This window comes from Erinaceus europaeus, chromosome 4, assembly GCF_950295315.1.
Source record: "Erinaceus europaeus chromosome 4, mEriEur2.1, whole genome shotgun sequence".
In the NCBI taxonomy this organism is placed as follows: domain Eukaryota; kingdom Metazoa; phylum Chordata; class Mammalia; order Eulipotyphla; family Erinaceidae; genus Erinaceus; species Erinaceus europaeus.
In genome coordinates this window covers 48,840,988-48,863,106 of record NC_080165.1, presented here as the reverse complement: position 1 = coordinate 48,863,106, position 22,119 = coordinate 48,840,988, and the positions used below count along the sequence as shown (strand labels likewise).

The 22,119-nt window shown below is 39.5% G+C and overlaps 1 long non-coding RNA gene across 1 annotated transcript in view; it reads right to left on the bottom strand.

Annotated features, from left to right (window-relative positions):
- The window catches only part of LOC132538278 (uncharacterized), a 58,159-nt gene extending 36,698 nt beyond the window's left edge, over positions 1-21,461 (bottom strand). Inside the window, exons 1-2 of the long non-coding RNA XR_009549680.1 lie at positions 20,954-21,461; positions 20,138-20,233 (exon numbers count right to left, since the gene is read on the bottom strand). This is a non-coding gene — a long non-coding RNA (uncharacterized LOC132538278). The remainder of the gene's footprint in view (positions 1-20,137; positions 20,234-20,953) is intronic.
- Between the last annotated feature and the right edge of the window lie 658 nt (positions 21,462-22,119).

The following is a 22,119-nucleotide window of genomic DNA, read 5'->3' as shown; positions in this document are numbered from 1 at the left end:
GAAGAAAGGGCTTATTTTTCCCCCTTAAAAACAATGTCTCTGAATCTATGGTTATATCTCAAAGCCCCTTCTCCACTACCACCCCAGTTAGAACTCTATTCATTAGACTTCATCATCCCAAGTCAACTCAAATACACTGTCCAAATTTCCTGCTGACACACAAACACTATACAGCTGTGTTAATTCTCAACTTACTGTATTCAGCTGGCATAATTTTAAATATTAAACAACCTTCCCCGCCTCTGGTTATTGTCATTCACTACAGTAGACATATGTCATATTATCTGCCCCACTTTGTTTCTTCCTTTCTGACAAGTGCACTCCCCCTTTTTTTTTCTTTAAGGTAATTATCCTGTGGATCCATTCAGTGCTAAAGGAACTGGGGAAATAATAGTTTTCCAAGTAAAGTCATCAGTGACCTTCACTAGACACTTGAGAGAAGACTTTTTTTTTAATGTATTCCCTTTTGTTGCCCTTGTTGTTTTATTGTTGTAGTTATTATTGTTGTTGTTATTGAGGCCATTGTTGTTGGATAGGACAGACAAAAATGGAGACAGAGAGGGGAAACAACCACCCTGCAGTTGGGGAGCCAGGGGCTTGTGAAGTGACTCCCCTGAAGTTGGGGAGCCAGGTGCTCGAACCGTGATCCTGATGCCTGTTTGCTTTGCCCCACCTGAGCAGAACACTAAATCGTTTCTTCTCCAAAACAGAAGATTCTGGGTGACAAGTCTAGCAGATGGAGACTTGTCTCAAATGGCCTCCCCCAGGGCTCTGTTCTGGCTCCTACACTATTTAATATTTACATCAATGACCTCCCAGAAACTTCTTCAAGGAAGTTCATCTATGCTGATGACATTGCTGTGCAACTCAGGCATCCAAGTTTGACATCCTCGAGGAAACACTCACGAAAGACATGTCTCTGATATCTGAGTACTGTAAAAAATGGCGACTAATCCCTAGCACTGCAAAAACGGTATCATCTGTTTTCCATGTACACCATGCCTCGGCCTCGCGTGAGCTTAATGTGCAGCTTGGCGATACGAGAATCTGGCATGAAGCCCAGCCAGTCTATCTTGGCGTTACTCTCAATTGCACTCTGTCATTTCACGAACATCTCATAAAAACTGCAGCAAAGGTGGGCGCAAGGAATAACATCATTGCAAGACTGGCCAGCTCCTCATGGGGCGCGAGCGCTTCCACACTACGATCATCATCTCTGGCATTATGCTATTCCACTGCAGAATACTGTGCCCAGTATGGTTCCGTAGCCCCCATGTCCACCTGGTCGATTCCAAATTATATTTCTCCATGAGGATAATTTCTGGAACCATCCGTTCCACCCCGGTTCCATGGCTGCCAGTTCTTAGCAACATCGCCCTGCCAGATATTCGTCGGGATGCAGCATCATCTAAGTTCATTTCCCATGTCTACGCTCGACCGGACCTGCCAACATACGCGGATATCTTCGCCCACCCTGTCCAACGCTTGACGTCTCATCACCCAATCTGGTCCCCTATGCCTACACTGAACTTCTCTGTTCCAGACTCTTGGAAACAGAGTTGGCAGTCAGCTGAGGTAAAGAACAAACACCTCATCACAGACCCCTGCAAGCGTCAACCCGGCTTTGACCTAGCACATTATGATTGGGCCCTCCTCAATCGCTATCGAACAGGCCATGGCTGGTGCACCGCTATGTTCCATCGCTGGGGAGCCAGAGACGACCCGAACTGCCCCTGCGGCTACAGACAGACTATGACCCACATAGTCAACGACTGCCACCTCTCCAGATTCAAAGGAGGTCTCGAAACTTTACATCAGGCTCAACCTGATGCTGTTGACTGGCTACGGAAGAAGGGCAAACACTAGAAGAAGAAGAAGCAGAACCCGCTGAGCTACCGCCCGATCCCCCCCCCCCTTTTTTTAAAGTGCTGCTATGACTTTGTAAAGCGCGATACTCTTTGCAGATTTGTCCATCCTACACCCAGTCCTTGTCTAATTAAGCCAAAAAGGATAAGTAAACTTGATGACATCTAAATCACTGGACCCAATCATACCTGATACCAGCACAGCTTCTGGATTTCAAAACAACATAGGTTTTGGTGCTTAGCACCTTTTCTACTACACAAGCATGTATAGTCCACAAATCCTTTTTATAGTCTTAATTTAGTATTCCACACCTTTACCCACAAGAGTGGGTTGAAAGATTTCCATACTCACTTAAATACAGAATACTGGTCTTTTCTTCTCTTAGTTACAAATCCAAGAAATTTTTATTCCATGATCAAAAATGCTTTATTAATTTCACAACTATTCTCAAATAACTGTATCCTTGGAAAGTTCTAGTGAAACTCTTCTCATGGTTTCTTGCTTTGATTCTTTCATAAAACTGTCTCTAATTACACTTTCTAGATTTTTCCCTCTTATTCATTCCTTATGCTGCTGTTCTTTCTTCCTCCTTTATTTTTTTTAATTCTTCTATACTGTTGGGTGGATTAACAAAGTCCACAGAGTTATGGATTTTTTAAAGTCTCTTAAAATTATATTCAAGTTTACATGAATATATATTTGTATTGGCTATAACAAATATATATATTTGAATTGTACATATATATGAATATATATTTGTATTGTACATAACAAATCCTATAATTTAGCAGCCTAAACAATAAGCATTTATTACTTCACAGCTTTTGCCAAGCAGAAATTCAGACAAGGCTTAGTTGGAGGTCTCTGTCTATGAGTAATTGAGGTGTTGGTCAGGGACATTTGTCTCGACTGAGGACTCTAATAAAGGAAAATACATTTTGAAGTTCATGTACATGACCATAGTCAAATTCAAATTCTTTACTTTCATCTGTTGTTTGTTTTGTTTTTATTTTTCATTTTTTAGCATTTTATGGGAGGAAATAATTGTTTCTAGGACAGTTGCTGGCATGTGGGTACAATTTCTCAACTCCCCATGATAGCTATGATCTCTCTCACTCTTTTTCTCTCTCTGCCTCTCCAGCTCTATAAAAAATACTAAAATTTTAATTTTCTCTTCAAAGTTTAGATTTGTCACTGATTTCAGATAATACCAGTTATTTTCTTTAAAGAATTACAATTGTTCATTAAAAAAAAATCTGCCATATTCCAATATCTTGATCACCATAATTTGTCAGTTGTCCCTTTAAACAGTAATGGAGTCCAAAGAAAAAAAAATAAAAAGGTCAACTGAAAGAGAGTGCTTTTACTGAAGACAATCAAACTACTTTGGTTCAGACCAAGATGATTGATTCATACAACCCATTTCATCATACAGAAAGGTGCAAAGATGTAATGTGTTGGGATTTAATGAAATCAATAATTTTTGCTTCTTTGCCAAGGTCACTTCTGAGTGACACTGACTTCTATTCTGCTAGTGTGGTGGTGACTGCAATCACCACTAATGCAGTAGTCTGGTGCCATGCCTAGAACCATCTTAAAATGGTAATATTTTATCCATCATAGTTTTTGCATTACCATAGTAAAAAAAATCTCTTGGCATTATTGTGGAAATGGTTTTGAAATTACATAGAAAGTGTGTTGAGGACCCCCCCTGCCCCAGAAATCAACAGACTACATCTTTAAAAAATCTTTTTAGAATTATGCATATGTGTGCATTTAATTAGAACGTTCATTATTATACTGAGGGAACAGGATGCTCTGATAGAAGAAGAGTGTCATCTATAAATTACTGTTTTTACTTATTGAGCACAAATCATTCAATATTTCTTAAATGTTTCTTATCAAACTGAAAATGAATGCATCTTTCTACAAACTTAAAAATATATTAATTCCATTAAGTAGTTAGTAGTTCAACCTTTTAAACAAATTTTTCATTGGGTGTATGCTCTAAAACTGTTCCAAATACCGCCACTGAGAACTTGCTTCTAGAAAGACTGCAGTACTCCCTCAGGACCTTTGAAAGTCTTTACTTTGCCAAATTCCATTCCAAATTTATATCTATCTTTCTCTTAGGTTCTCAAATCTACAGATTGCGAGCCACTGCTGCTGGAGATAATTAGAAAATAGAATAAAAAGAACCGGAGGTAAAGCAGATGGCAATGAAGAAATAGAAATTTAGGCATGAAATTCTGGGAGAGATAAAGGAAGAGAAGAAGCTGGAGTCCCTGCACCGTTCTCCTGGGTCTGGTGAAGCTTGAAGATGTGGTAATGTAGACAATAAGCAAAATGTTCTTTAGTTCAGGCTCTGGCATTAGAATAAAAAAATTAATTAAAAGCCTACTCATCTGTGTTAAAGAAAGGTTATTGTAAAAAGAAAAAAATACTGGTTCAAGTCCCCGTCTCCCCACCTGCAGGGAAGTCGCTTCACAAGCAGTGAAGCATGTCTGCAGGTGTCTATCTTTCTCTCCCCTTCTCTGTCTTCCCCATCTCTCTCCATTTCTCCCTGTTCTATCCAACAATGATGACATCAATAACAACAACAATAATGACTACAACAATAAAAAAAACAAGGGCAACAAAAGGGAATAAATAAATAATAAAAATCTGTTTGAAATATTCATACATTTGTGTCTGAGACCAAGGCAACATCCAAGACATAGTAAGAACCAAATCTACATTATAAAGTCAGAAAAGCATTAAGTATTTGGATGAAAGGAGTTTGCAAATTTCCATGCATTCATTTCTCTGAGTATGCATTTTCTGCAATAAATAAAAATGAGTTTAAAAGATCTCACAACTGTGGGGAGAAGAGATTATCCATTATCAATAATGGTATTTACTGTAAACTAGTAATTCCCCTAATAAAATGAACAAACAAAAAATATAGTTAAAAATTATGTCAAGGAGACCACTGGATAATATCAGATATAAAGCCCTCAGTTCATGCCACATAAACAATTTTATAATAAAATTTATAAGAAGTGTTTAATACTTAAAAAAAAAAAAAAGAATGCCTGTCTAAAAGATACTCAGTGGTACTACCTTACACAGATTGTCCTCCTCCATTTTGTTCCTCTAAAGCACTATTTGTTCTTAAAGGGGGTTTGGGGGGGACTCTATTTAACACACATCTGAAATGGAAATTAGCACTACAATATCCACCATAACCCATTCAAGTTAAGAACTTGACTTTCATATTCTTGGTTCTCATATTTATTGTTTCATGTTTTCAATAATTTTACTGAGTATTTGTGAGAACAATTACTAGTTAAACTTGTTTCTTAAAAAGTACCTTTGCCATAAGGCACTGTTTTAAGATTCAGCAGAATTAATAAGAGTCATGGTTAGAAAAAGGTCTGAGTTCCTCAAGCTTCCTTTTATGAAGACTTTTCTGTTTTAGCCTACTGTCTATGTTAGTCTTCTCCCAAAGATTTCACCTGAAAAAATTTACCAGTGTTATAAAAGAATTTTCCTTCCTCCCTTTTTCTTTTTCAATAAAAAGTCAAGTTCTTAAAGTCTAAAGTCCAGCAACAGGAATTATCCTTTCAATTAAAAAAAAAAGTTACATGTCAAAATCATATACAAAATAACAGAAACAAGAAAACAAACATCACAGAAGATATCCAAAGAGGGAAAAGGTGTTTTCCTCCAGTAGACATCTTATAAATGCAAATTGAAACTACAAAAATGATGTTATTTTACAGCCAGCCAGTAAGACTAGGTTATTTAGAAAAAAAAAAATGGGAAAACTGAAACTTTAATTCAATGCTGGTGGCTGTGAAAATTCGTATAACTAAATGGAATACTAGCAGTAGCCATTGAAGCTGAAAATACACAGGTCTTCAACCTTATATGTACTAAATGTGTGAAAACCAGAAAGCATTCAAGAATGTTCTTAATAGCAATGTTTGTTTTGTTTTGTTTTTACCTTAACAATAATAGCACTATTTTAATGGGAAAAAAAACTATAAACACAATCAACAATGGAGTAGGCAATTAAATACAGTCACTTAACAAGAGGAATATGTTTTGAGAAATGTATCATTAGACAATATCACTCCTGTGCAAACCTCATGATGTGTATCAAGACTTTATGGTATAACTTATTAGTGCCACCAGCATATATGTAATTTATCACTTACCAGAATATCCTTAAATAATCTCCAACTGTAATAGTGCAATCTTACAATGAAGAACAATAAGGCAATGAAAAGAAATAACCTACTGCTAAAAAGGCTAATATAAGGGGGAAAAAAAGGCAATAGATCATGTACTTTGATTTATATAATGCCAAAGAGAGGTAAAGCTAATCTATTAATAATAAAAAGTCAGAATAAGTGTGATCTTTGCAGGGAAAGGAACTGGAAGTTGCAGAAGAAAGGCTTCTTTTGGTCTACTGGCAGAGCTGTATTTCTTTTAGTAGAACTTGACACCAGAATTTGTACCCTTTGTGAAAATTCATCAATATCTATACATGTGATTGGTGTACACTAAGTTATATTTCAAAAAGTTTACTTAAGAAAAATAATAATATGTAATTTTTATTTTTATTTTCTAAATAATTAATTACATGCATTAATAATGTTGGAGTCAAGTGGTGACAAGACGGTAGAGTGTCTGCTTTGCATGCATAAGGTTCTGAGTCTGATTCACAGCACCACACAAAAAGAGGGGGAAAACAAAACAGGTAGAAAGAACATCATGGGTAGTGAAGCAGTGCTTTGTTCTCTCTTAATCACAACAAGAAGACAAAATTTAAAAATTGGGATGTGGAGATGCTACAGTAGAAGGCAGCATGCATGAGACCCTGAGTTCAATCACAAGCAAGAAATATAATTAAGAATTGTAGGCTTATATGGTATACCATCATTTCTGTTAAGACTCTTCCCTTTGCTGAGTATTACTTTCTAAAATCAGGACAGATAAAAGCTATGTTCACTACTTTTCTAAAATTTTCAAATTTCCATTACAATGAATTGCTACTCTAAAAGTAGAAGAGTTTACTCTCATTATCCTTAGATATACCCTAGGAGTATATTAATAGCTTGGCAGAATAGCATAATAGTTGTGTAGAAGACCTTCCTGTGCAAGACCAAAGTTCCAGGTTTAATGTCCCATACCATCATAAACTAGAGCTAAGCAGTGCTCTGGCAAAATACACAAACTAATTCAATGTGAGTGTTTTCAGTATTTATATGAACCAGACTGGGCTCTGGAAATGCACTGTCATACTAACAATTTGGCCTCAGAAAATTTGTTATCTAAGCAGGGATATCCATAGTTAAAGGCATTTGCTATCTAAGGGGGAAATCTATAGTTAAAGGCATTTATCACAGTGCTTTAAATGCAGTGGCGATCAGAGATCAAGGTGCTGGGGAGCATGCATCAAGTGCATGTCTCTCTTCACATTTCACAGACCAGGTTTCGAAAACTAGTTCTTCTTAACAGTTGGCACCACAGAGCACAAAGCATGAGGACTCCTGGTATCTTTTTCCTGATGATGATCTGTCACTGAATTGAGCACAGAAATTTAGTCAGTATCTCCTGCTGGTATTAATTCTGGACAAACATTTGGCCCTTTAAAAATAAGATACTAAGTAAAGAGGAACATTCATAATGAAAGAGCATTTTAGTGAAGAGGAAGAGGTGGGTGAAAGATGAGTCTCTCTGTTACAGGAAGTGAGCAGCCATAGAGTGGTGGCCTCACAAAGCTTGGGTCACTAGGTACCTATTTTAAAAAAAAAAGTTCTTTAAAATGCATTTACCTATCCCCACACCTATGGACATCTAAATTTGATAAAGGGGCCCAAAGGATTAAATGGAAGAAGGAGGCTCTCTTCAATAAATGGTGCTGGGGAAACTGGGTTGTAACATGCAGAAGAATGAAATTGAACCACTTTATCTCACCAGAAACAAAAATCAACTCCAAATGGATCAAAGACCTAGATGTCAGACCAGAAACAATCAAATACTTAGAGGAAAACATTGGTAAAACACTTTCCCACCTACACCTCAAGGACATCTTTGATGAATCAAACCCCATTGCAAGGAAGACTAAAGCAGAAACAAACCAATGGGACTACATCAAATTGAAAAGCTTCTGCACATCCAAAGAAACTATTAAACAAACAAAGAGACCCCTCACAGAATGGGAGAAGATCTTCACATGCCATATATCAGACAAGAAACTAATCACCAAAATATATAAAGAGCTCAGCAAACTTAGCACCAAAAAAGCAAATGACCCCATCCAAAAATGGGCAGAGGATATGAACAAAACATTCACTACAGAGAAGATCCAAAAGGCTAACAAACTTCTCTAGGTCACTGATTGTCAGAGAAATGCAAATTAAGACAACACTAAGATACCACCTCACTCCTGTAATAATGGCATACATCAAAAAGGACAGCAGCAACAAATGCTGGAGAGGATGTGGGGACAGAGGAACCCTTTTACATTGCTGGTGGGAATGTAAATTGGTACAGCCTCTGTGGAGAGCAGTCTGAAACACTCTCAGAAGGCTAGACATGGACCTTCCATATGATCCAGTAATTCTTCTCCTGGGGTTATACCCCAAGGACTCCATAACACCTAACCAAAAAGAGGTGTGTACTCCTATGTTCATAGCAGCACAATTCATAGTAGCTAAAACCTGGAAGCAACCCAGGTGCCCAACAACAGATGAGTGGCTGAGAAAGCTGTGGTATATATACACAATGGAATACTATGCAGCTATCAAGAACAATGAACCCACCTTCTCTGACCCATCTTGGACAGAGCTAGAAGGAATTATGTTAAGTGAGCTAAGTCAGAAAGATAAAGATGAGTATGGGATGATCCCACTCATCAACAGAAGTTGACTAAGAAGATCTGAAAGGGAAACTAAAAGCAGGACCTGATCAAATTGTAAGTAGGGCCCCAAAGTAATAACCCTGAGGTAAGGGGTAGACATGCAGCTTCCTGGGCCAGTGGGGGGTTGGAGTGGGTGGGAGGGATGGGTCACAGTCTTTTGGTGGTGGGGATGGTGTTTATGTACACTCCTAGTAAAATGTAGTCATATACATCACTAGTTAATTAATACGAGAGGGGGAAAATTAATTGTATGTCTCGAAGTTTTTCAAAACACAAACTGAATCTTTTCTCAATATATGCAGTGTAATTGATATGCAGACTCTCTCAAAAGCCTAGACCAAGTAGATCAGAAGCAACCAATAGCACAGCTATATACAAGATACTGGGTACTGTACAGCAAACCCTAACAAAAGGACTTTTCAAAGTTAACCCAATTACCAAATAATGTGATCATATCATTAACTATCCATTGTCTTTTTGAACCCTAAGACAGCAGGAACCTCACATCTCCACTATAGACCCTCTACTTCCCCCAGTCCTGGAACCATTGGATAGGGCCCACTTTGCCGTATGCCTCTCCCAATCCATATCAAATAATGTTGCATCTGCCGATCACAACCTAACCAACGCAACGATTGCCACCTCAACATGCTTCACTTCAGACTATGTCCAGAGACTTCACATGTGGAATGACAACCCTTCAGCTTCATTACTCGGGTGAGACCTTTCCTTTCATAGTATACTCTAATTCCATCTCAGGTGGTTCACTTTCTAACAAAGTCCCAAAACCTAGATATACACCAGTTTCTGTGAGAGACAGCATATGTTCACACATATCCATAAACTACTGCAAAATATATACCTGAAAGCAGAAGTACACTAGAGTTTGCAGTGAGTATCCCCCTAACACTTCCTCTCCACTATTCCAAGCTTTGGGCCCATGATTGCTCAACAACTTGTTTGGCTTCGTATGTTAACTCTCTTTTCAGTCACCAGGTTCCAGATGTCATCAGGATGCCGGCCAGGCTTCCCTGGACTGAAGACCCCACCAATGTGTCCTGGAGCTCCACTTCCCCAGAGACCCACCCTACTAGGGAAAGAGAGAGGCAGACTGGGAGTATGGACCGACCAGTCAACGCCCATGTTCAGCGGGGAAGCAATTACAGAAGCCAGACCTTCTACCTTCTGCAACCCACAATGACCCTGGGTCCATGCTCCCAGAGAGATAGAGAATGGGAAAGCTATCAGGGGAGGGGGTGGGATATGGAGAATGGGTGGTGGGAATTGTGTGGAATTGTACCCCTCCTACCCTATGGTTTTGTTAATTAATACTTTCTTAAATAAAAAAATATATATATAAAATAAAATACAATGCATTTACCTGGTTAATTGAAACATTGGGGGGGAGCATACTGGTTTAGGGAGTCCGGCGGTCTTGCAGAGGGTTAATTAAGTGCGCGTGGTGTGAAGCACAATGACCAGCATAAGGATCCTAGTTCCCTGGCTCCCCAACTGCAGGGAAGTCGCTTCACAAGCAGTGAAGCAGGTCTGCAGGTGTCCATCATTCTATCGTTCTCTCCCCCTCTCTGTCATCCCCTCCTCTCCATTTCTCTCTGTCCTATCCAACAACGACAACATCAATAACAACAACAATAGTAACGACAGTAATAAAATAATAAGGGTAACAAAAGGGAATAAATAAATGTAAAAATATTTTTAAAATACTGTTTTAACTTCTCTGCTACAGAAATCAGGATATGTTTGAAGATAAAAAGGAATCACTCTAATATTAGGAACTTTGTCAAGTCATCTGTTTCTTACACCTTAGAAATTCTTGTGTTGGGGTATTTAAGAGAAATGGCACAGGGCTCACCTGAGAAAATACATGTAAGAAATCTGCACAATGGCAGGATTCCCATCAGCAAAACATTAAAAGCTTAGACTCCAGGCGAGATAAAAATGGGGCTGTGAAAATAAGGAGGGGAAGAGGAAAGAAGAGCAGGTAGGGGAGATAGCAATTATTTGCCACAGCCAGAAGGCATCTGAATGATGAGAAATAAAGGGAAGGGAAAGGTAGTGAAAGGCCAAAAGTAACGCTGCCTTCATTTATTAAATTGCCAGGGAATGAGCCTAATGACAATATTCCATCTGGTATGCTGACTAGAACACTCTGTAGCCAGCAGGGTCCCCATCAAGCTAGGATTATTGTGGTCATTTTTATTTTGTTTTGATATCCTAATATTCAAATTGTGCAATCATTTCCTTTAAATGTCACATTCTAAATAAATGCTGTGCAGAGCACCATTTCCCCTTACCAAAGTTAATCAACTAATTGTAATTATCTAACTTCCCAAGTACACCACCCTTGTTACCATCATGTTCAAAGCAACTAAATAAATAAACAGTTGAAAAATGGCTTATAGGGTGTTTGTTTGTTTGTATTCCAGGGCCTAGCACATGCATGACTTCCCTGTACCTCACCAACTTTCTTAGACAAAGGGAGAGACCTCACAGCACTGAAGCTTCTCCTGGTACATTGTGTGCTGCGCCAGGGGCTTGAACTTGGACTGTCCATATGGCAAGGTAGACACCCCACAGGGAGAGTGATGTCATCACTTCAGGCATCATTTCCTCCATATATCATTAATGTCAAAGAAAGCTATGCTCCTCCGTAGATTCACCTGCCTTTCCACTGATTCTTTTTTGGGACCAGCATAAATGCTGGTCCCTTAGTAACCATTAACACATCACTCTGGACAGAGTCCTGTGTTGCACATTAACTCCACTCTTAACAGCTCCGGAACCTGCAGCCTCAAAGACCCTTTGCTCATTCCAGGCGTTCATGACTCTGTCAGCTTCCTATTGCAGGATGTGTATTTATAATTCATACTTCTCTGGTTTCCTTTCCAGGTCTCTCTGGGCTAGTGCTTAAACAAAATCTCTACCCATATTAAGCATGTACTAGTGCTTCCTCAATTAAAAATTAATAGAAATGATGATAATCATGAGGACATCATCAGAGGATTTATCTTTTGTCTTTCATCTGAAGACCACTTCTCTCATTGCTTCAAGTGGTACAGTTGAGGCACACAATCACTCATATATCAGCAAACATCCCTGACTGAGTTTTAGACTGCCATGAACAAAAACAATAAAGCAAAACCTAAACCCAAAGTGTGTTGTTTTGTTGTCATAATACACTATGCTCTTCATATGACAGCAAATTTGCATTTGGCTTTGAGGAATCCTCTACCCTATTCCTTACCTTAACTCAGAGCTCTTGTCCTCAGACTAAAAGGATATAGCCTATCAACTAAATGAACTAAATGAAATAAGTCAACTAAATGAGCCATTTCATAATACACTATGCTCTTCATATGACAGCAAATTTGCATTTGGCTTTGAGGAATCCTCTACCCTATTCCTTACCTCAACTCAGAGCTCTTGTCCTCAGACTAAAAGGATATAGCCTATCAACTAAATGAACTCAGCAAGCCTAATCTGTATCTTTGCCATTTAAGGTATGGTAGGGCCTTAGAGCAGCAGCGGCAACATCATCTAGAGCTCATGAAAAACGTAGGCACTCAGTTCCCGCCTTCTGAGTCGATATATGCCTTTTAACAAAATTCCAAGATGGTTCATGTGTACATTGAAGTTTTAGGGGCAGGCACCAGTACCCCCTTCACTGTAATTGTTCCATAGACAAAAAATTTGGTCAATCAGGACCAAGAAGATCTAATTCTCAAGCTTTTATATTATTGGTTGGGGAAGTAGATTCTCACAGTCAGTGAATTTGAATCTGGAAGTATATTATGTTTTTCCCAGTGTCTGGCAACCTTACAATCAAAGGAAGAGAGTAGATATGCAGATCAATTCCTAAAAGAAGAAGACAGATATCAATTATACCCTCAGTTGCTTCACTGAGCCCCAGTACTTATCTTTGCCTAAAGATCCATCTATAGTGAGACTTCTGATACCAAAGGCACATAAACTTTGTAATTTGGGAAATACAAATATGGCTTTCTGTCACTTGCAATCAAGAAATTTTCCCATTTAATGGACAGGATAGGAAGCTTTTCTTTCTTTCTTTCTTTTTTTTTTTTTTTTTATCATTCTATGGGAAAGTCTAGGCTAGCTTTTTTTCAACCTATTTTTTTCAAAACATATTCTAGGTTAGGCTTTTAAGATGTGTTTCCACCTCAGTGGGGGGAGGAGGGGGAACCTACAGGTTAAAGGATAGCAAATTGCTTAAAGGTTTCCTTCCTGTATTTAATATATCAGATGTGACCCTTGCTTCCTCTTCTTCTTCTAAAGATGAAAGCCCTCTTGGAAATGCCAGGCATGCTGCTGTCATTTGGAAATGACAGCTAGCCTAGAGAAGGTTAATATTCTCATCAAAAATGCCTATCTTCTAAGTTGGTTAAATGGATCTTTCTGGTTTGCCTGACTGCTACTTTCCCAGATAGCCCAGTATCTCAATGAAGTGTACTTGCAATTTAGCTAACCTTGCCCAAGTGCAGGGAGCAGTCAGGGTTTTCAGTGTGTATCCGATTTAACAAAACTTAAGTACAAGTCAAAGGAAGCAAATTAAGAGAGTCTCTGGGGTTATCTTCTACATCGGCAGGAATAAAGAGAAAGGGACACTGGAATGACTGTTGGGGAGAATTTGTTCCAAAAAAGCAAAGGTCCCAACTGCTTGCCTCTGCTTCATTGACTTACCAATCTTGCAAATGTTTCTCTGAGTAGCCCACATACCACATGTCTCAGAATTGCCTGGGGTGTACATTACAATTGTGGGTCTCTGAGTCCCATTACTCCTCCTCCTGACTCTCTGAGCCCCAACTTAATTATTTCACTGCAGTTGCAATTGATGTGCTTAATAAAGGTCTTTCCTAACTCTAAAATTCAATGATGCTGTCAAGAAAGAAGGATACTGTCACTTCTGAGAGGCACATGTAAAAAGGACCTGGTTCAAATGATGAGAAAGCTTGTCAGAATGGCCAGAGAGGAAAGCAGTCGTGATTCAACTGCACGGATTAATTGATTTAGCTCTTGAAATGAATGAAAGCCATTTCATATAGCAGTTTTATAAGCTATTGTGGATAGTGGGGTTATAAAACAAACAAATTATAAATGGAAGAAAAGAGTAATGCTGTGACATCTCTTGAGCTGAAATACTCCAGAAAATTCCTAGTACTCTCCTGGGCAAGTCTAGGATGCATGGGCCTCTTCAGATGAAAGTGACTCTGAACCCACTAAGAAGATTCTGCAAAACATTTGGAGGCATTTGGGGAGATGCTCCTCATGTTTCTAGTTTAAGATTAGATCTATTTTGGAACCAGGGAGATTGCTCAGCGGTAGATTATAGAACATGCACATGGAAAGGTCTAGCTGCAATCTCTAGTGCTTCGTATGCTGGAGTCTAATGTTGTTCTCACAACCTCCTTCATAAAAAGAAATAAATCCTTTCAAATAATTAGATTTGTCCCTAAAATATGTGTTAGAAGCTTAACCTTTTATCTGGGCCATCATGAGCAGATCAATGCAGGAATGCTGATTTATTCTATCAGAAGAGTCACTGTCTACTCAATTCTATTAGTCTCAGAAGAATAATAAAAGACTCGCAAAGTAGATCACTTAGGTAGTGTACTGATTTGCCATCTGTATAACCTAGATTTAAGACCAACCCCTACTGTACTTTGCTGCTATAGTCCTGCTACTGCCCCCACTCCTTTCTGCCTCTGCCCATATCTAGAAGGAGGGTGAGGAGGAATAAAAAAGGAAGAAGACAAAGAAGAAGAGAAAAGGAAAGAAGAAGAGCACAATAATAATACAGGTTGGAAGCATGCATTCCTCACCTTAGGAGCACACACTACATAAGGCAGACAGTATTGGCATAGCAGTCAGAAGAGTGCCAATGAGTCCCTCACTCATCAGCAAATCTGCCAAGAACAATTTTTTTTTTCCTCCAGGATTATTGCTGGGGCTCAGTGCCTGCACTATAAACCCACTGCTCCTTGAGGCTATTTTTCCCCTTTAGTTGCCTTTGTTTATCACTATTGTTGTTGTTATTGTTGTTCTTATTACTGTCATTATTGTTGGATAGGATAGAGAAATCGAGAGAGGAGAGGAAGACAGAGAGTGGCAGACAAAGATAGACACCTGCAAATCTGCTTCACTGCTTGTGAAGTGACCCCCCTGCAGGTGGGGAGCTGGGGGCTCGAACCGGGATCCTTCTGCTGTCCTTGTGCTTTGAGCCATGTGCACTTCACCCACTGTGCTATGGCCTGGTCCCTGAACAACAACAACAACAAAAAATTACTGTTTTTGTTATAACAAACTGCCACAAACTTGAAACAACAGAAATGCATTTTTTTAGAATTACGGGTGGTCAGAAACCTGAAAGGAATCATGTGCAACCAAAATCAAGGTTTTATCAGAGCTATACATTTCTGGAGACTTCAGGAAAGAATTTGTTCTTGACCTTCCAGCTTGTTTGGTTTCCAACATTGTTCTGTTTGTGCCTCCTTCTCCAAATTGCTACAACCATCATTATGTGACTACCTTTCCTCTATTTTCTTTTTTTAAGAGCACGTGGAATTATTTCAAAGATCAGTCAGGCAACCCAAGATAAACTTCTCATCTCAAAATTCTAAATACAATTACATATTCAAAATTTAGTTTGTTATACGAGTTAACATTCATAGGTTCTGTGATGCTAAATCATGGATGCCTTTGGTTCAGTCTACCATTCCTAGGTTTAAGATATTTGATAGCTGAAGGATGGACTTGCAAGACCTGGAGCAAATACAATGACAGTTGCTCCCAGGCAGCAGCCAACAATCTGATTCCAGCCTCTCTGCCATCTGGAGAAGCACATTCAGGCAGCTACATCAACTCCTTCTCACCTCCCAGAGAAGAAAACCTTCTAACCCTCTGAGTCACATGACTGAAGATAATGATGGTTGCAGTTTCATGACAAGAAGTGGAGTCAGGAAAGACTTTCCCCTGTTCCAATTTCTTCATTCACTCCTACAGGCTATGCTACAGGGCTAGTTTGTTCTGCATATAACTGGAATGAGTGAAAGAGAGGGAGAGGCAACTAGGCTACAACTTGGTAGAGGATATCTCTGAAGTAAAAAAAAAAAAAAAAAAAAAAAGCTTTTCTTCCGAGACAGAGTCTAGTTTGACATGGTACCAGAGAAGGTTAAAGGGAGAAAATCTACTTAACAAGATTTCAGTGGATGCTGAGAGATGCTTTTCTCCAAGTGCATGAAAGAGATGGTTTAAGACAGTTTGACTTTGTAGCCAAAACAGACATTTAATTATGGGGTTTTACATCTTTTTATGTTCGCCTGGGAGAAAAGTCTTTGTGAATCAATGACATTAGAGCCATGTGGAAAAATTACTGAGTCTTTGAACTCAGTTCCCACAAAGTAAAATAGAGTCTAGTCTAAACACATTTCCTAAAGTTCTGACATCATTTTATGACTACACCACGTTGAAAACTTCAGCTGGCATTCAAGCAGTTAGTTCACTTCTTGCTGCCTCATTGCTTCAAAACCACAGGTCAACATTTGAGCTTAAACAGTTTAAGAAGTCTGCTAGGATACAGTTCCCTGAGAATCAACATTTTCCAGTTCCCACGTCATTGCTGCCACTTCCTCTGGCTCTGGAATGCACTGGGTCCCAAATACTGTACCCCAGGGGATTTTTCTGCAAAATATGATAGGTTATCCTGACTAATCACATTGTTATCATTTTCTTTACTACTTCTGCCTAGACTTCTCTGCAGTTTCTTCTTTGTTCTCAACACATTCTCTTCTTTTCCTCTGGATTTCAGAACGTTAAAATTTGCTTCAATTTCTCTGCCTTTCATTCTAGGTTATTCTCTCTCACCAAAAACTTCTGGGCCTAGGATATTCACTAGTTCAACCACATATCACATAGTTTTGCTTGGTTGCAGAATCTAACCTGGTGAAATCTCCATTGATTTCTCTTTCTTTTTTTTTTTTATCTTTTATTTTGGGTGATGGGGAGGGAGGTGGGGCACCTTAGGACATTCAAATATTGGGCAGTTAGGAAAAGGGAAAAAAATCTAGAGTTAAAATAATAAATCTGATATATTGACGAAGAGGGGGGGGAGAGAGAAATTTGGCTTATAGGAGTGATTACTTTCTAGAAAGACTAGTTTCTTGCAAGAATTTATACTACATTTAAGGACAGCACGAAGACAGTGAATTGGAGGGAAAAAAATTCACCCTTAAAACTCCTTGACCTTAAACATGAAATCTCTAGAGAATGGCACTGGTAGTCTGAAAAGAAAACAGCATGGCTATTTTTAAGCCTATAAATATGTTTTACCTGCCAGCAGAACTGTGAGAATTTAATAGGCTCATGCTAATGCTTTAGTGTTTTGAAATAACTTTTATAAAGAGTGTCTTCAAAACTGACTTTTCCCTAACCCAAAGCAAAGGAAATCAAAAGAAAAACAAGAAATTAACCACATGGATTTGACTACAAATAATGTAGGTTACAAGGTTCTGAGTTGCTGCGGCCATAATTTAATGTAACTTGATCGCCTCAAACCCTCTGACTCTTAAAAAAGACATACCTTATTCAGACCTCCATGTGTCCCCTCCATGGGACACCATCCAGTGAAGACCTGGGGATCTTGAGGGGACATGATTGCCTCATTACCTTGTTCCCCCCATTTATAGGCATACCAATAATGGAGGTACCTGACTCTCAGCTTCACTCAAATTATGACTTTGAGATCAACAATTAATGCTCACAACATTGTGTGCTGTTACTACTGCTAGCACCATTATTATTATTACTACTATTATTATTAATTCACATTTTGTAGACAAGGAACTTCAAACACTTGCCTAATCACTGCTAGAAAGTTGTGTGTGAGCTGTGGACCTTCTACTCAAAAGAAACCATTAAGTAATAGCCCATTGCAAATATCTGAAGGCAGTTGTATTGTGCAACACTAAGAAGGCAGCCACCTCTTTCTCTCTAATTCTTTTAATTTGTAAAGAATTTCTAATTCATTTTGGTTTAATTATATTTTCTACTTCCAGAATTTGTCTTTCCTATTCCATTTATGTGCTACAAATCATATTACCTCTATCAACTCTTTTTTTTCTCTCCCCCACCCCCATTTCTCTTTCACTCTAGTTCCCTCCCTCCCCTTCTCATTGGAGACTATCCTGTCTTCAGACAGTTAGGTGAAGTAATTTTCATAAAGAAATGGCTATTCTACAACTGTTTCATTAAAAATTTCAGTTTTTCAATTGTTTGTTCAAAATTTTGTAGAAGTGACTGGAACTGAGGTCTATAAGACTCCAGCCATATCTCATGGAGAAAGGCTTATAGTCTTAATGTCCTAATCAATGTTCAGAGATAGAATAAAGACTCCAGTAACTTTGTTTCATTTTTCCCTCTTATGTGTTCTCTTTGCATCCAATGTCTCTTTTCTGTCTCCCAATAACTCCATAAGGTAGGACTACTACTATTATTTCATTCTACGGACTGAAATTCTAGGACATTTCATCATCTGTTTAAGGTTGCATTAATGACACTTAATGACAGAGGCAGGATGTAAACCTTGATCAGAGTGACTTTGCCACTTATCTTCCTCTGCCTTTATGGTCCATCAAAGAAGAGAGCTAGACGAGCATCTCACAGATCCAACAGACTTTATGCCATTCTTATATGGAGTGCTCATGCCTGGGATCCTCTGACCCAGTTGCTAGGTGCCATAATTCATTAGTTCACCCATCTCTGCAGGGGTTTCCAGAGCACTTGGCTAACCTCTACCCAGTAGGTCTAGAAGTTCAGAAACAGCTCCCCTTCTCCGTATTAAGTGAGTTCTCCAGTTAATCAACAATGGACATTCAGAGGCTTTGGATACACATTCTGATCAGAAAGTCTGGGCATCTTCTGATAGACCAGTCACATCCGCTACACTCTGTGGCTCAGCTGTCTGGGGTCAAGGAAGAACACTTGCCTCACAGATGGAAGAGTGTCTTCAGACACCAAATGTTTCCCTCAGCTTCTTCAGCTCACAGAAACCCAAAGTGTGTTCCACTGGACCAACTGTCATAGGACTGCATAGTCTTAGAGTCCAAAGATCTATAAGATGCACTTTGTCATCATGTTCAAGCGAACACATGAGACTAGACATATATTGGAAAAAAACAGATGTGGCTAAACAACTTATAATGTATATCTCTTTACAAGGTCACACTGCTTTGATATATAAAAAAATGAGTGTTTTAATAAATTATGTGACAATTCTGTTTACAATTCAACTCCATGTCATTGTTATTTTGTGATCAGAGGATTCAGGTATTATCAGAAACCAGCAAGCATTTTCTGTAAAGACGAGTTAAAAAACATTTTTGGTTTTGTGAGCACACAGAGCCAGTATGACATAATTTTTTTATGACCCTTTTAAAATGTAAAACCCATTCTTAGCTGTCAGGCTGTTCAAAAACAGACTTCAGGATACATTTGACCTACAAGCAATTGTTTGCCAGCCCCCTAAATTCAAACATATAAAGTATATTACAACTAGTTTATTATAGCTTCAATGTTTTAGTGACTGCTTAAAAAAAGTCATAGAAGTGGTTAGAGTTGAGATTTAACAGGCTCCAGCCAGATCCCATGGGAAAAGACCTCTGATGTATTCACAGTGTCCTAATCAATGTCAGCTTTATACTCCAAGGAACAGTAAAGTGATCCACAGGAGAAAGGTTTAAGAACGTACACAATTAAACTATAGACTTTGTTACTACATTTGGAAGAATCTCTGGAAAGCATTCACCTTTACACTTAGGTTTTTCCCATTTGTACAGTGGACATAACAACACTAGCAGAGACCCTGGGCAGTGACCAATGGGTTACTAGTCTTCTGTGGTCTGGCACATATTGCTCAGAAACTACACGTTTTCAGGTCAAGTCCAAATCTGTGGCTTTTCAGTGGAAGCATTTACTATTTCCTTTGGCAAGAGCAGGAAATTGTTGATGGATGTGAGGAAGCCTAGATCAGCAAAATACATTAGTGTTTGAGCACCGGCATAAGTTCCCTTGCCTGTTGGATGTTCTGGGCTCATTATGTAGTGATCGAGAGTGACCCTGGATGACTCTCAATGACCACTCACTCCACTGCACTAGTCCCTATTTTCTGCACAGATGAAAGGCACTGGAATCAACAATTGAATTCAACCCAAGGTCATATGTGCCAGAGGACCTTGCCCATTCTACCACACCCCTTTCAATCTCCCAGGCAGTTGCAAGTGAGGGAGCAGCCTCAGGGCTGTAGCAAGCTACTTGAAGAACAGTGACTTCTGACCTGGGAGCCAACAGTTCTGGGGTTGTGTCAACATTCCATCACCCACTGGCATACTATCTTCTGAAATTTCTCAATCCTTCTGGGTTTCACTAGAGAAAAAAAGGAAGACTTTGAAATAAATGAATCTCTAAGAAATGTTAGCCTTAACTATAACTTTTTTTTTTTTTTGTCTCCAGGGTTATTGCTGGGGCACTGTGCCAGCACTACAAATCCATCACTCCCAGTGGGCCATTTTTTCCCCTTTCTCTCTAATTTATAATAAATAGAGCAGAGAGATATTGAGAGCAGATGGGGAGATAGAAATAGGGAAAGAAAGATAGACACCTGAAGAACTGCTTCACCACTCATGAAGTGGATCCCCTGGAGGTGGGGGGCATGTGCTCGAACCCTAGTCCTTGTGTCTGGTAATATGTGTGCTTAACTGGGTATGCCACAGTCCATCCCCCTACAACTTTCTAAATCAACATACCCCACACCACACCCAGAGGATACCCTTAATTCCTACTCTCCAGAGAACGCAAAGAACGGGAATGTGGACCTTGACTTCATGCTCTGCTCTCTCATTCTCTAAATGGTCAACATCCTAATTCATGTTTCTCTCCTAGTTTTATATAAAGTACAATAAAATCCTTCATTCTGCCCCATTCTGTACCATCTTTCCCAAGATCATAGCTCTATGAGTAATGTTCTTCTGCTTCTCCATTCTCCCTATCTGTCTTCTTTCCTAAGCCAGGGAAATGAAGTCCAGTGGCCCCATTCTGAAGCCACCCCCATGAAGTACCCTGTCTGGGTCCTGCCACCACTCCTACCTGATAGCCAAGTGTCTTGAGGTTCTGGCAGGTGGTCCTGGAATACTGAGTTCCTGAAGTCCATAGAGGTTTCCTCCCATGTTAGGGAACACAATCCTTGGAGGTAGAGTCCCTAAAAAGTCTGATTTCCAATCGAGCTCCTCCCAGCTCCCCAACCCTCAGCCTATGCTGAAAATACAACTGCAGGGACTTATGTTCTTGAGCTCTGCTTCAAACCCTGTCACAATGCTTGGCACATAGCCTTGTTATCACATGTACTGAGCCCTAGGAACACACTATTGCCAAGGAAAAAAGGAGAAAAGTCACATTCTCTCGATACTAGGAAAAGTTAGTCCATGCAAAAAAAAAAAAAAAAAAAACCCTGTTATTTTTCTCCCCGTGCCACCACTACCCTTCCCCAGCACTAGGTTTCCTCATGTGAATCCATTAGAAATCCTGATTGCCAGTCTAGTAGATGAGGCCAGAAGATAGAAAGATTTAAATAGTTCTTCTCTTTCCTGGCCATACTTTCCTTTTCTCTTAATACACACACACACACACACACACACACATACACACACACACACACACACACACACACACACACACACACATCAAAGGTGGAGGCAATTGAAAAGCTGAGATTTAAATTTCCCTAGAGGTCAAATAAATTGCATTTTTGCTACAAAGAGGGGGAGGAGGAAGGGAGGGGCAGTTGGCAAATCGGCTGAGGGGACCCTTCCCCATGACGTCTTTCTCTGGGCCCCCAGCTGGCACAACTGCCTCAGCATGAGAGGCAGCCCTCCAGTGGGCAGATCCAATGGCAAATAGAGAAACAAGGCATGCCAGCAGGAGCCTCATCGGCTGGGAAATTATTTCCTAATAAAACTACAAAGAGAGGGACGATAACTGGTCACTGCTGACAAGTATTGTTGTCTTGTATCAAAATCTCTTTATAAACCTATTTGAAGAACAGGGCTGGTTTCTCTTTGAAGTCTCAGTTCAAAGCCATTGACTTGCAGGGTTCCCAGCTAGGGTGGGGGTGGCTGAGAGAGAGAGAAGTCAGAAGGAATTTAGCAGCTCTCTGTGCAAACAAATACATCTGTACTCTAGGACTATCTGGGGCTTTGACTTCCTGGGGAGCTCCTAATTATGACTAAGGCTCGACTCCACTGAGTACTCCCTCT